Source organism: Hippopotamus amphibius, chromosome 15 (assembly GCF_030028045.1).
Source record: "Hippopotamus amphibius kiboko isolate mHipAmp2 chromosome 15, mHipAmp2.hap2, whole genome shotgun sequence".
NCBI lineage: Eukaryota > Metazoa > Chordata > Mammalia > Artiodactyla > Hippopotamidae > Hippopotamus > Hippopotamus amphibius.
In genome coordinates, this window is record NC_080200.1 from 30102672 (window position 1) to 30114486 (window position 11815).

Consider the following 11815-nt stretch of genomic DNA (forward strand, 5'->3'; position numbering starts at 1 on the left):
CCGCGGGCCCGCGGGACCCCGGTCAACCAGCAGGCCGCGCCGTCCCGTACCGCCGGGTAACCAGCATGGCGGCGGTCCCAGGCCCTCCACGCCCGTGCTGCCGAGCGGTCTGCAGGCCGCGGGCCGCCGAGCGACCCTCGGGCCGCGGGCGCCCGAGACCATGCCCGCCGGCCGCCGAGCGACCCTCGCGCCGCGGGCTCCCCGAGACCCGGGCCGCCGAGCGGCGTGCAGGCCGCGGGCTGCCGGCCGCAGAGCGACCCTCGGGCCGCGGGCGCCCGAGACCATGCCCGCCGGCCACCGAGCGCCCCTCGGGATGCGGGCGCCCGGGACCCGGGCCGCCGAGCGGCCTGCAGGCTCTGTGGCCGCGGGCCGCCGAGCGACCCTCGGGCCGCCGGTCGACTTGCAGGCAGGTCGACCAGCCGGCCGCGGGCCGCCGAGCGCCCCTCGGGCCGCGGGCGCCCGGGACCCGGGCCGCCGAGTGGCCTGCAGGCTCTGTGGCCGCGGGCCGCCGAGCGCCCCTCGGGCTGCGGGCGCCCGGGACGCGGGCCGCCGAGCGACCTGCAGGCTCCGTGGCCGCGGGCCGCCGAGCGACCCTCGCGCCGCGGGCTCCCCGAGAGCCGGGCCGCCGAGCGGCCTGCAGGCCGCGGGCTGCCGGCCGCCGAGCGCCCCTCGGGCTGCGGGCGCCCGGGACCCGGGCCGCCGAGCGGCCTGCAGGCTCCGTGGCCGCGGGCCGCCGAGCGACCCTCGGGCCGCGGGCGCCCGAGACCCGGGCCGCCGGCCGCCGAGCGACCCTCGGGCCGCGCGCGCCCGAGACCCGGGCCGCCGGCCGCCGAGCGACCCTCGGGCCGCGCGCGCCCGAGACCATGCCCGCCGGCCGCCGAGCGACCCTCGGGCCGCGCGCGCCCGAGACCATGCCCGCCGGCCGCCGAGCGACCCTCGGGCCGCGCGCGCCCGGGACCCGGGCCGCCGGCCGCCGAGCGACCCTCGGGCCGCGCGCGCCCGGGACCCGGGCCGCCGGCCGCCGAGCGACCCTCGGGCCGCGCGCGCCCGAGACCATGCCCGCCGGCCGCCGAGCGACCCTCGGGCCGCGCGCGCCCGAGACCATGCCCGCCGGCCGCCGAGCGACCCTCGGGCCGCGCGCGCCCGGGACCCGGCCCGCCGGCCGCCGAGCGACCCTCGGGCCGCGGGCGCCCAGAGACCCGGCCCGCCGGCCGCCGAGCGACAGCACGCGCGGACTCGGGCTGCGCAGCCCCGCGCTGCCGGTGGACCCGCGGCCGCCGCTTGACCCGTGTATGCTTGCTGTTCATCTCCTGGAGATTCCTGCACCAAGCTGATTGAATGAGGAACATGGAAGCACTGTATATAGGCTTTGCATTTTTCTCTTCGTTTCCTGTACTTTGCCTTCGTTTCCTTTGCGTGTGCTCTATTTTATTGTACATGTTATATTGCTTGTTATTTTTTTATTCATTTAAGGTAGGACCGCTTTTATGCGTTTCTACACCTCCCCGCCCCCCCCCCCCCCGCCCCGCGTCTCCCTCCTCTGGTGCCCGCCCCAAATGAGGTCGCATCATCTTTCATAGTGTACATCCTGGGCCAGCATAAGCTTTCCAAGAATAAAATGCCCCCCCGCCTTTCCTTCCCAAGGACACCACGAACACCTCCTGTCCTGTGCAGTGCTTTTTCACCCACCGCCAGCAGAGGGCCCTCTCTGACAGACCCAGGAACTCCCCTGCTCCGAGTCATCCAGGAGAGGCTGTTCCGTTCTGTGTGAAACGGGTGGGGTGGGCTGATGAGACATCATTGCTTAGAAGGCCATCGGGTTCACCGGTTCGGTGGCAAGAGAGAACATCCTCATCCTCCTTGAGGTTGACTCGGAAGGTCTTCGGGCCCGCAGGACACCGCCCCCAAATGGGCCTCCGTGGCATAGGGAGATTTTGCCATGCGAGGTGACAACAGGAGGGGAACACGGACCCTCCTTTCCTTCTCCCGTCTGAAAGCAGGAAGAAAATCTCTCACGGGAACAGGGTGGTGGAGGGGGCGGCCGGGAGGTGTAGAGATGAGGACTGACTGCTTTCCTGTCTTAAGAAATCACGAATCATCCAAGTGGGACCGCTCATAACACACAGAGGACAGAAGTGTGGACGAGATGAGGAGAATGTGTAAGGGAACGTCTTCCACAAGAACTCTTTTCCATAGGCCGACTTCAAGACTTTCCAACATCTCTAGGTTTAGGGGTGGACTGAGTGCCATGAAAGAATGGACATTCAGCAGCCTGTCTACATCATCTCCAAAGAAGGGAAAATGCTGAAACGTCCCTAGCTCCACAAGCCTAAGGGTCTCCCTGCTCCGGAGAGTTGGAGCATATGCGTGCTTCCATGCCTACACAGATCTTGCGCTTTAGGGAAACCACAAACTAGGCAGGAGCCTGGACTTCTACAAGGCAGTCCATGTTCACACGGGTCACTGTGGTTGGCTTCCTTACTTTCATTGGATTGGATTGGGGTGGGGTGGGGTGGGGTGGGGTGGGGTGGGGGGCGGGGGGGGGCGGTGACAAATGTCCAAGGATGAGGCATCCTAAAGAAGGAACGTGTGTGGTCCAAGCTACCCGAGGTCGCCATCCTCATTGTAGGAAGAGGACCTCTTTGGGGAGTGTGGGGAGGGGGGAGGCAAGGTAGAAGGTATGCAGATAAGGTTTGGGGGAGGGAAAAAAAGACATTTCGGTCCTAAAGCTAGTCATTTCGAAATGGGAAACAAAGGACACAAGGGAAAAGCTAAAACTGGGCACAGGCGATTGGAAAAGGTTTCTGAGGAGAAGAATCTTCGGAAAGGAATGGGAACCGTGGTCAGGACTGCTTAAGATGAGGATGGATTCAAGGACACACATGAGTGTTCGTATCAACAGGAAACCAGTGCAAAACTAGAATTCAGTTTTCTGTCTCTCGGTGAAAAAGGCCAACTTTGGGCTCGGGCTTGGGTGTTTCTTCTATTGCTCTGCTCTCTCCGTCATGAGAGAGAAAGCTTTCCTTCCTTTTTCCGGAAGGAAGGAAGGAAGGAAGGAAGGAAGGAAGGCAGGCAGGCAGGCAGGCAGGCTTATGTCTTCTAAAAATCATCACTTCTTTTCTAGGTTACCTTTATCAGGTCTTGGGGGACTCACGTGGACTTAGTCCTCTTGATATTCAAAGAGCCAGGTTTGGCTCACAAGGAAAGAGGCTTCTCTCTTTGCCTAGCAAGTCTTTCCCTGGGATGTGGGTGACGTGGCTAAGGAGGCACTGTTCCCCAGTGACCTATCTAACTGTTTTACACTCGTTGGGGTATTTTGGACACATTTGCCCCCAAACCGAATGACACATGAAGTCTTTTGCACTTAGAATGCATGTTGAGAGAGGATCCAAGAGGAGAGGGCCTAGCTCAAGAATGTGTTCTCTCTCCTTCGAAAGCAGAGCCATGAAACGGAGTAGGCTTCCTGGAGAGCTTTCCTGACATGGGAAGCGTTGTCGAAGAGGAAGGAACGTGAAGCCTTCTTTGGCTTGTGTCTATACACGGGTGTGTTCCAGCTGCTCTGGAAATGATGGGATCCTTCTTCTCTGCCCTGGCATACAGGGTTTTCGGTCGTCCAAATGGAGGCTCACACGACAGGGACTGAGCCCAGTATCAAGGAGATATTCCACCCGAGTTTCATGCCGAGGCGGCAACAACAGCCTCTTGAAAGATGATGGGGGGTGGGGGGGGGCCACACGTGGATCAATTCCATTCTGTCCATTCAACAGAGGGTCGGGGCTACAGCAGACCCCAGAGAGGGACAGCAGACCCCAGAGAGGGGCAGCAGCCCGGCCGGCCACTGGGTCTCCATGTCTCAGGCTTCCTGGGGAACCTCACCCCCCCCCCCAGGTCCCCGCCGCCCCCCGCATTCCGCCACCCACCTTGGTGCATTTCGAATGGCTCCAATTGTAAATAGATGCTGGTGGGAAGATTTCTACAGGTTACCTGCAATGGCTGACCTGTCATGCTTGTCACCCTGGGGGAAAACAATTCTCTTTGTCCCCAGAGGCGTCAGACCTCCTCTCTCAGGAACCCCTGAGCCCCGGCCACTGGACTTCACTCCACTGGCACGTAGTAAGGGTCATCCAAACGTTCCTGTGACGGTGAGTATGGTTTCCATGTGGGTTGAAGCCTTCCCTTGCTGCAAGCCTTCTGTCCTCACCATGGCATAGAGACGGTTAAAAAAAAAATTGTGTTTGCCACTTTGGGTATACCTTCCACAGCCTGCAGTGATCAAGGCACCCACTTCGCTGGGCAAGTCCTATGAGCCTTCACAAAAGCTCTTGCAAACTTCTTGGGACCATCACTTTTCCAGTCACGCTCAATCATCAGGCAAGATTGACAGGGCCGATGGGAAAACTGGACTCCGAGAAGAACGAGTGACCTACGTGGGGCTGAATGAACTGAGGACTAGGATGATAGTGTGTGTATGACTACTTGTCTACAATAGGACTGATTGGGGAAGCCGCTGGGGGCGGGGGGGGGGGGCAGGGTGCGGATACCTTAGGAGCTTGGGATGAACATATACACATTCCTATACGTAAAGTGGATAATCAACAAGCTCTTACGACTTGGCACAGGAAACTATACTCAATACTTTGTAATAACCTGTAAGAGAAAAAAAATCTGAAACAGAATCTATATCTATCTATCTATCTACCTATCTTTCTATCTAAATCACTGTGCTGTACACCTGAAACTGCACGACATTATAAATGCTTCCATTATTTCAAACAGAAAAGAATCTCCTAACCTGAGTGAGAGAGAGAGAGAGAGAACAGGACGGATTGTGAAATCTTTTCTTTTCCAGCTACAAGGGAAAATGAAAACAAACAAAACCCAATTTATTTTAAAAGTTGGACATCCATTTGGTGACTTGTACCCTTGTCAGCAAAATGGAATCACTTCTCTTTTTCTCCCTACCTGCTCCGTCCAGAATTCAGAAACTCTCCGTGAGGCTCCTTATTTCTTTGGCAAGAGAGTCACTTGCACGCGTTCCTTAGAGGCCCACGTTACGTTTCCATAAAACGGGAATACACACTTGTGGATATGAGATTCTGGTGCTATTCATTTTCCTTAGGGTGTTGCTTTTCACCTGAAAACCGGACTGGATCCTGAAGTCTTTCAAGTTGCCCCCAATATCTGGCTACAACTCTCTCCATGAATGTTTCCCACTTTCGCCCACCCTTTTGACTTGGCATCACTGACAACGAAAACGGCCCTTTGCCTGAAGCCCTACAGACCGAAGCTGGAGGACTTGGTGAAAACTTTAGAGACATGGCCACCACAGCTCCTGTGGAAACCATCCTGGTGCCTGTTTCTGTGAGAGCCAGTCTGAAAGTCGAACCAAACACCCGACATCATCACAGCCATTTCAAACTGCTAAAGTTGCTTCCACCCTAACATCTACAAATCTTCTTCACTGACACCGCCCCCCACACGCTCCCCCCCCCCCACTGGTTTATAATCGGCTCCAGTGATGGACCTTTGTCTTCCTTTGGTTTCCATACAAGTGCCTCTTAGGAAATAACCTGATTGCTTGCACCACAGGCCTAGTTTTTGGGAGCCCATCAACATCACTGCCTCCTGAGAGGAGATATGATAACTGTTTCACAGAACCGACCTGTTCTCAGAACTCAGAAACAGTTTCCATGAAATGGAGGCCTCTACTAACCTATTTTCTCCCTTTCCCTCCCTCCCCGCCTCCCTCCCTCCCTCCATCTCCCTCTCCCTCACACACACACACACACACACACACACACACACACACACACACACACACACACAGTCACCAGGTCAGCTTTCAATATGTTCAGAGTAGGCCGCCCCAAAATGTGTCTCCTTGAATTCAAGTCGCTTAAGAACTGGACAGCACAAGACCGGACATTCTGGCCCTCCTTTCTGTCCTCCCACAGCAGAGCACGATCTCAAGTTAAGACGTTTGCTTCCACGCATGTCCGTGATTCTCAAATGGTTTAGTGGGGTTTCCTGGGTTAGGAAAAAGAGGGGACTCCTATTTGCCTGAGACAAGGAGAAGTTCTCACACAACCTTCACCCATCCCTCCCTCCCTCCCTCCCTCCCTCCCTCCCTCCCTGCAGTTTGGAGGGGGCAGCCTAAGGGTGGGGAAATTGGGGAAGGAAAAAAAAAAGCCGTTCGATAAAGGGGAGCTCGAGGCAAAGTCAAAGGCTCCCGATCTGACCGGAGAGCATTCTGCATTTGAATGAAGCGATTGAACAAGGCCCTGCGGAATGAAGCGTCCGGACTTCCCCTCCCCCTCTCCCGGCAACTATCAGCCCTGGCGACTTGGGAAGGAGCGAGCGGTGGAGAAGCGGGCGGGGGCGGGGGCGGGGGCGGGGGCGGGGGCGGGACCAACAGACAATAGCCGCTGCCTGCCTGCCTGCCTGCCGGGCTGAGGCCTGAGGGCTGCGGGCCACGCTGGTTTCTGCAACTCAATCCCTTCCAGGAAGCACCTGTGATGACTGCTTGGCAGGGAATGGTCAAAGCTGAACTCTCTTGGCCTATTTCTGAAAAAGGCCTGAGTCTCAGCTACGACAGATTTTCTGGATTTCTTGGCCCATGCGCAGACCCGCACCCTCCCATCCTGTCAGATCCTTTGTACCCACACCTCCCCTGGGAGAGTTCGTTGGCCTCGTCTGGAACATGAACAAGCAAAACCAAACATAGTGTGACATGATGTATTGGTCTTTATTGAAAAGAAACGTGCTCCTCTCGCACACCTGAGGGCAGGAAGCAAAGGCACGTTCTCAGCAGGACGGGGGACAGGGAACCCGAACCCAGGCCGGTCAGCAGTGGCCCCCTGCCCCCCACCGCCCCGCCCTCCCCATCCCCGTCTCTCCCAGGCCCACGTGGGGCCTCCCTTCCCTGCCTCTCTCTGTGCCCCTCGTCTCCAGCTCCCCCAGCCCAGCTTCCGCACCCCCCCCCCCCCGGCCCCGGGAAGGGGAGGCATGTCTGTCCCAGCTCCAGTTCTGATATTTCACTTGTGAAACTTCCCTAGGCCCAGGTGCCAGCTTGCCGTCCTGCTGCTTCATGTCCGTCTCTATCAGCCATGCCCAAAGGGCACGGGAAATTATGGACAGCAAATAGCACACCTAGACGGTGTGTGCGTGGGGGGGGGGGTGTCCCTTCTCCAGGAAGCAGTGAGGGAACAAAAGGAGGCCTGGGGGAAGGAGTCCTGGGTGCCTATCATCGCGCCCCCGCCCCCCCACCGCCCCGCAGAGCACCATTCATTTCCATCTCCGCATCTGAAGGACACATAGTCCTGGTTGAAGCAACTTGATGAGGATTCCCCTCCTAACGACGTGACAGAACCTATGAAGAACTGCACTCCTTGAATCCATAAATGCTAACGGGATCCAAGGAGTTTTCCATCAATGGCAGAAAAAGAAATGGTCCTGAACATAATAACTGCCAAGTATTCCTCTAGACGGAGGCATCATTCACTTTTTCTTAACTTTTTTTCTTTTCATGTTTTACAATAAACTGTATATATTTAGAGTGTACAATTTGGTACCCCAATCTTCCAATTCATTCCCCCCCAACCCTCCCCGCTTTCCCCACTTGGTGTCCATATGTTTGTGCTCTACATCTGTGTCTCTCTTTCTGCCTTGCACACCAGTTGATGTGTACCATTTTTCTGCAGTCCACATATATGTGTGAATATACAATATTTGTTTTTCTCTTTCTGACTCACTCTCATTCACTTGTTAACAACAGTAACGATGACGACGACCACGACGACGACGACAAGGACAAGGATAAGGACCGGAAAAACAACAACAGAGAGAGCACTGGGCGAGTTTTCCACTTCTTAAAGGAAGGAGGCCGTGTTCCCAGGCAGGTTGGCTCAGCTGCACAGTTCCCTCCGGTGACTATTCCTGGGGGCACCGTCGAGGTGATGCACGAAACACACAGGAGGAGGCCTTCTTGAATGTCCTGCCCAGGAAATGGGGACATGATTCCAGCAGTGGCGATGGCTGCCCTTCTCTTTAGGGTGACACACGGGCCTGATGGCACCGGGCAAACCCTCCCCTCCCTCCCTCCCTCCCTCCCTCCCTCCCACCTACCTTCCTTCCTTCCTTCCTTCCTTCCTTCCTTCCTTCCTTCCTTCCTTCCTTCTTGAGGCTCTTGGCCTCCCCACTGAAAGGAAGAGCCCAGGGCCCAGCAGCAAAGACCTTCTGCTGATCCTTGCCAGGGGGCTCTCATTTTACACACTTGAATAGGATCAGTAGACACCGTCATCTCATGAGAAGCAGAAAATATCATCTAAAAGCCTACTTTCCTGGTGTCTCAGCGTCCAGGGCTCCTCCTTCTCAGGGATCTTGTGCTCTGTAGGGATAATTCACATGCTGGGGGAGTAGGTTCCCAATAGCATCTTATGAAATGGATTACAGGATGTCTTCCTTTGAAAAAGATAAAGATTATTTGGGAAAGTTATTCATATGAAGCACATGGATGATATCCTCTCTGATCTATATATTAGAGTTGACCGTTGAACAACCAACATGGGGGATTAGGGGGGCCGACCCCACACACACCATTGAGAACCCATGCATAACTTCACAGTCCAAGCTCTGTATCGGGGCTTCCACCTCTGGGTACTCAGCAACCAGAGATCCTGCAGTGCCATAGTGCACAGCTATGGAAAACATCCCCTTATGAGTCACACACACACACACACACACACACACACACACACACACACGCGCGCACGTGCTCGAGCGCAGACATCTCAACTTTGTTACCCAAACGTTAGTGGTGTTCGAATAATCTTAGAAGTGATGACTGCTGTCTGATGAAATCAATGGATCCATCAATCAATCTATGACACTACACTTTGTATTTCCTAGTCTCAAAATTATTTGGAATTTGGCTCCTTAGAAGTTTAGCTTGGTCCTTCAAGGACAGTGTCAGTTGGAGAGAAAATAACATTTCTTCAAATCATGGAAGTGAAATAGTCCTGGACGCTTATGTGAAACATTAACATAATTTTTCTTCTTTATTTTATAAGATAACTGGAATTAGGAAGAAAATCTCCTCGTGAAAAACCAGGTGCTACCTTTCCTTGACTGATGATCGAAGAGGAGAAAGCATTTTCTGGGCCCATGCAACTTGAGAGAAGTTCTAACTTTTCTGGAAAAGAAAGATTCCCACCCTCCCCTTGCTCGGCCATGCTAGAAACCTTCCCCTGCCCCAAACTCTGACGTGTCCCCTTGTTTGGCCTCACTGTGTGTCGTCCGTGGGCACGGGAACACACTTGCGTTCCGTAACAGGAGAGCCTATGGAGAAAAGATCTCTGCCCACTTTCATGGGATCTGCATTGCTGGCTAGGTAAACCTAAGACATCAAAAGAAGTGCCTTGGAACACATGCTCCTTCCACACTGGTCACCTCATAGGATTCCTAAATGACTCTGGTTCAGCACTCACTCGACTTGGCTGTGTTTCTGTGCTTCCTGACCTAAAGGATCTATCTGGATATGCCACCCGATAGAAGCTGAAATAAATTCACTTTGGACGTGTGTGAATGCCGTTCATACAGAGAGTGGGGACTGCAGGGAGCTCTTGTGGATAAAGAAAAATGGGGGAACACATGTAGGCGACAGCACATAAAGTATAGAAAGATACGCGAAGGTTTCCTTCGTTCGCGGGTTGGGAAGGGGGAACGACAGAACATTCCCTGCTTCTACTCTACGCACGCAGGCAGGCAGGCAGGCAGGCAGGCAGGCAGGCAGGCACCGGAGTGGGGTGGGGTGGGGGGAGCTGGCTCCTTACCCCACCCACCAGGGACGCGTGCGCGTTTAAAGAGACCAGGAGGAACGTGGTGGCGGTGGCGATGAGGAAGGAGGACCACGTTCAAGGTGTGGATTTGCGGTGAGGGCTACGTGAGGTGACTAAGAACTCGGTGCAGTGAGCGGCCCATACAAGGACAGAAGCGATGGTCCCCTAATGCTTGCAGGGCCTGGCCAGGAGCATGAACGGGCGCCCGTGTCCCCAGGTTGGCATCATGACACTAGTTCATCCCTGTGAAACAGGATGTGTTTTCTGTGTTCTCCTGTCTTGACAAACACACGTCTTTACCTGTGTCTCCGTACAACGACGGTCTCTGCGTGACAGTCGGCAGAACATCCCCAGGGACAATTATCACAGAGACCTGAGGTTCTGCTTGGCTGGCAATGCTTGTGTGAATACTGCAGTGAGATACAGACAGACAGACAGACAGACAGACAGACAGACAGACAGACACACACACACACACACACACACACACACCCCTACGTATAATTATGTGTATTTAATACGATATCTGTATTGATTTTCTGTCTCAGATGACGAATGATGCTGTCAGCCTCATGATTTTCACACAGGGTTTCTGTGTGTGTCCTACTGTCGGGACAACATAGCCGGTCTGTGTCATGGAAGCAGAGACACCGTGGGAGTCACAGGAATGAAGACCTCGTTCTAGGAACTGGACCTTCCAGAGGCCTGGGAGCAGCTGGGCAGGGCAGGGCTGGGCTGGGCTGCGGAGGAGGGGAGGGGAGGGAAGGCTGTGGCTCTCAGTCCTCTGAGTGCCCGGTGGCAGTGGCGGAGGTGGCAGTGCCGATGGAGCTGTCAGCGCCCACAGGGAAAGGTAGCCACCGATGTGCGGGGCCACAGGGGAGACATGGAGAGACTCGGGGGAAGGCACAGCTGTCCCTCGGTGGATCTGCGGCCAGGCAGCCAGGAGTGGCCTGGGCCACTGTCGTCCAGGGGGCACCAGCTGGGAACACTAGCCAGACGCAGGGCGGCGGGGGTGGGTGGGTGTGTGTGTGTGTGTGTGTGTATGTGTGGATGGACAGCCTTCCACCCTGCACCTCTGTGCCCACCTGTCACCGTGTGGGATGGCGACAGCCTGCAGAGAGCCTTGGCTGTGGCTTCACTTCCAATGCCTACATCCCATCCAGCGTTCTCTTCGCACCAGCCCTACCCTGGGGTCGCACGGGGAGGGGGAGACTCAGAAAGGCGGTTCCCAGGCTGCCCCCGCATGGAAGTCACATGAGCCTCCGGACATGGCCGTGCCACGTCAAACACGCGTCTGGAGGTAGGTCAGACTTTACATTGTGTTACGGTTTGTTTTCTTGGGAGAAGTTGTGTCTCTTAGGCCAGGAGCAACTGGAATTGTCGGTCAAAGTCCTCAGGCAGCCCTTTGACTTGGAGGCCGAGCACAAGTTTGACACGGTATGTTTCCGGTGACATGGAATTGCAGATGGCCCACGAAGCATGCTCTCGGCAATACTGCCAAGCCTGTGGTCTCACAGGGGACGGTCTCCTCGACCGAGATGTCACCATCTCGGGAGTCCGCACCTGGAGCGACACGGTGACCTCAGGACGGGCGCCCTGTCTGTGCGCCCCATCCGGATGCGCGTGGACGGGAATGGAGCAGCTCTGGGAACGGTGGACGATGCCAGCTCTTGTTCTTCTGCTCTGCTGCCTGCCGTGCACGGCTGTGGAGAGGGACGCGCCGCTGTGGAGAGGGATGAGCCGAGTCCAGTGTCTCTGAACCCACCCCAGGCAAAGAGGAGCAGGACAGTGGGTGTGGGCCCTCCCTCGTGTGTGGCCAGGATCCTGTGCGGGGGGAGAGTCCCTGGCCCTCCCGCTGAGAGGAAGGTGCGAGAGGTGGATCGGCGGCGGCGTCTTTCCTCGGGGCCCCAGAGCTTCTGCAGCTCCGATCTCCCCTCTTCACAGTTCTAGTTGGCGCCCGCCCCAGCACAAACCTACCT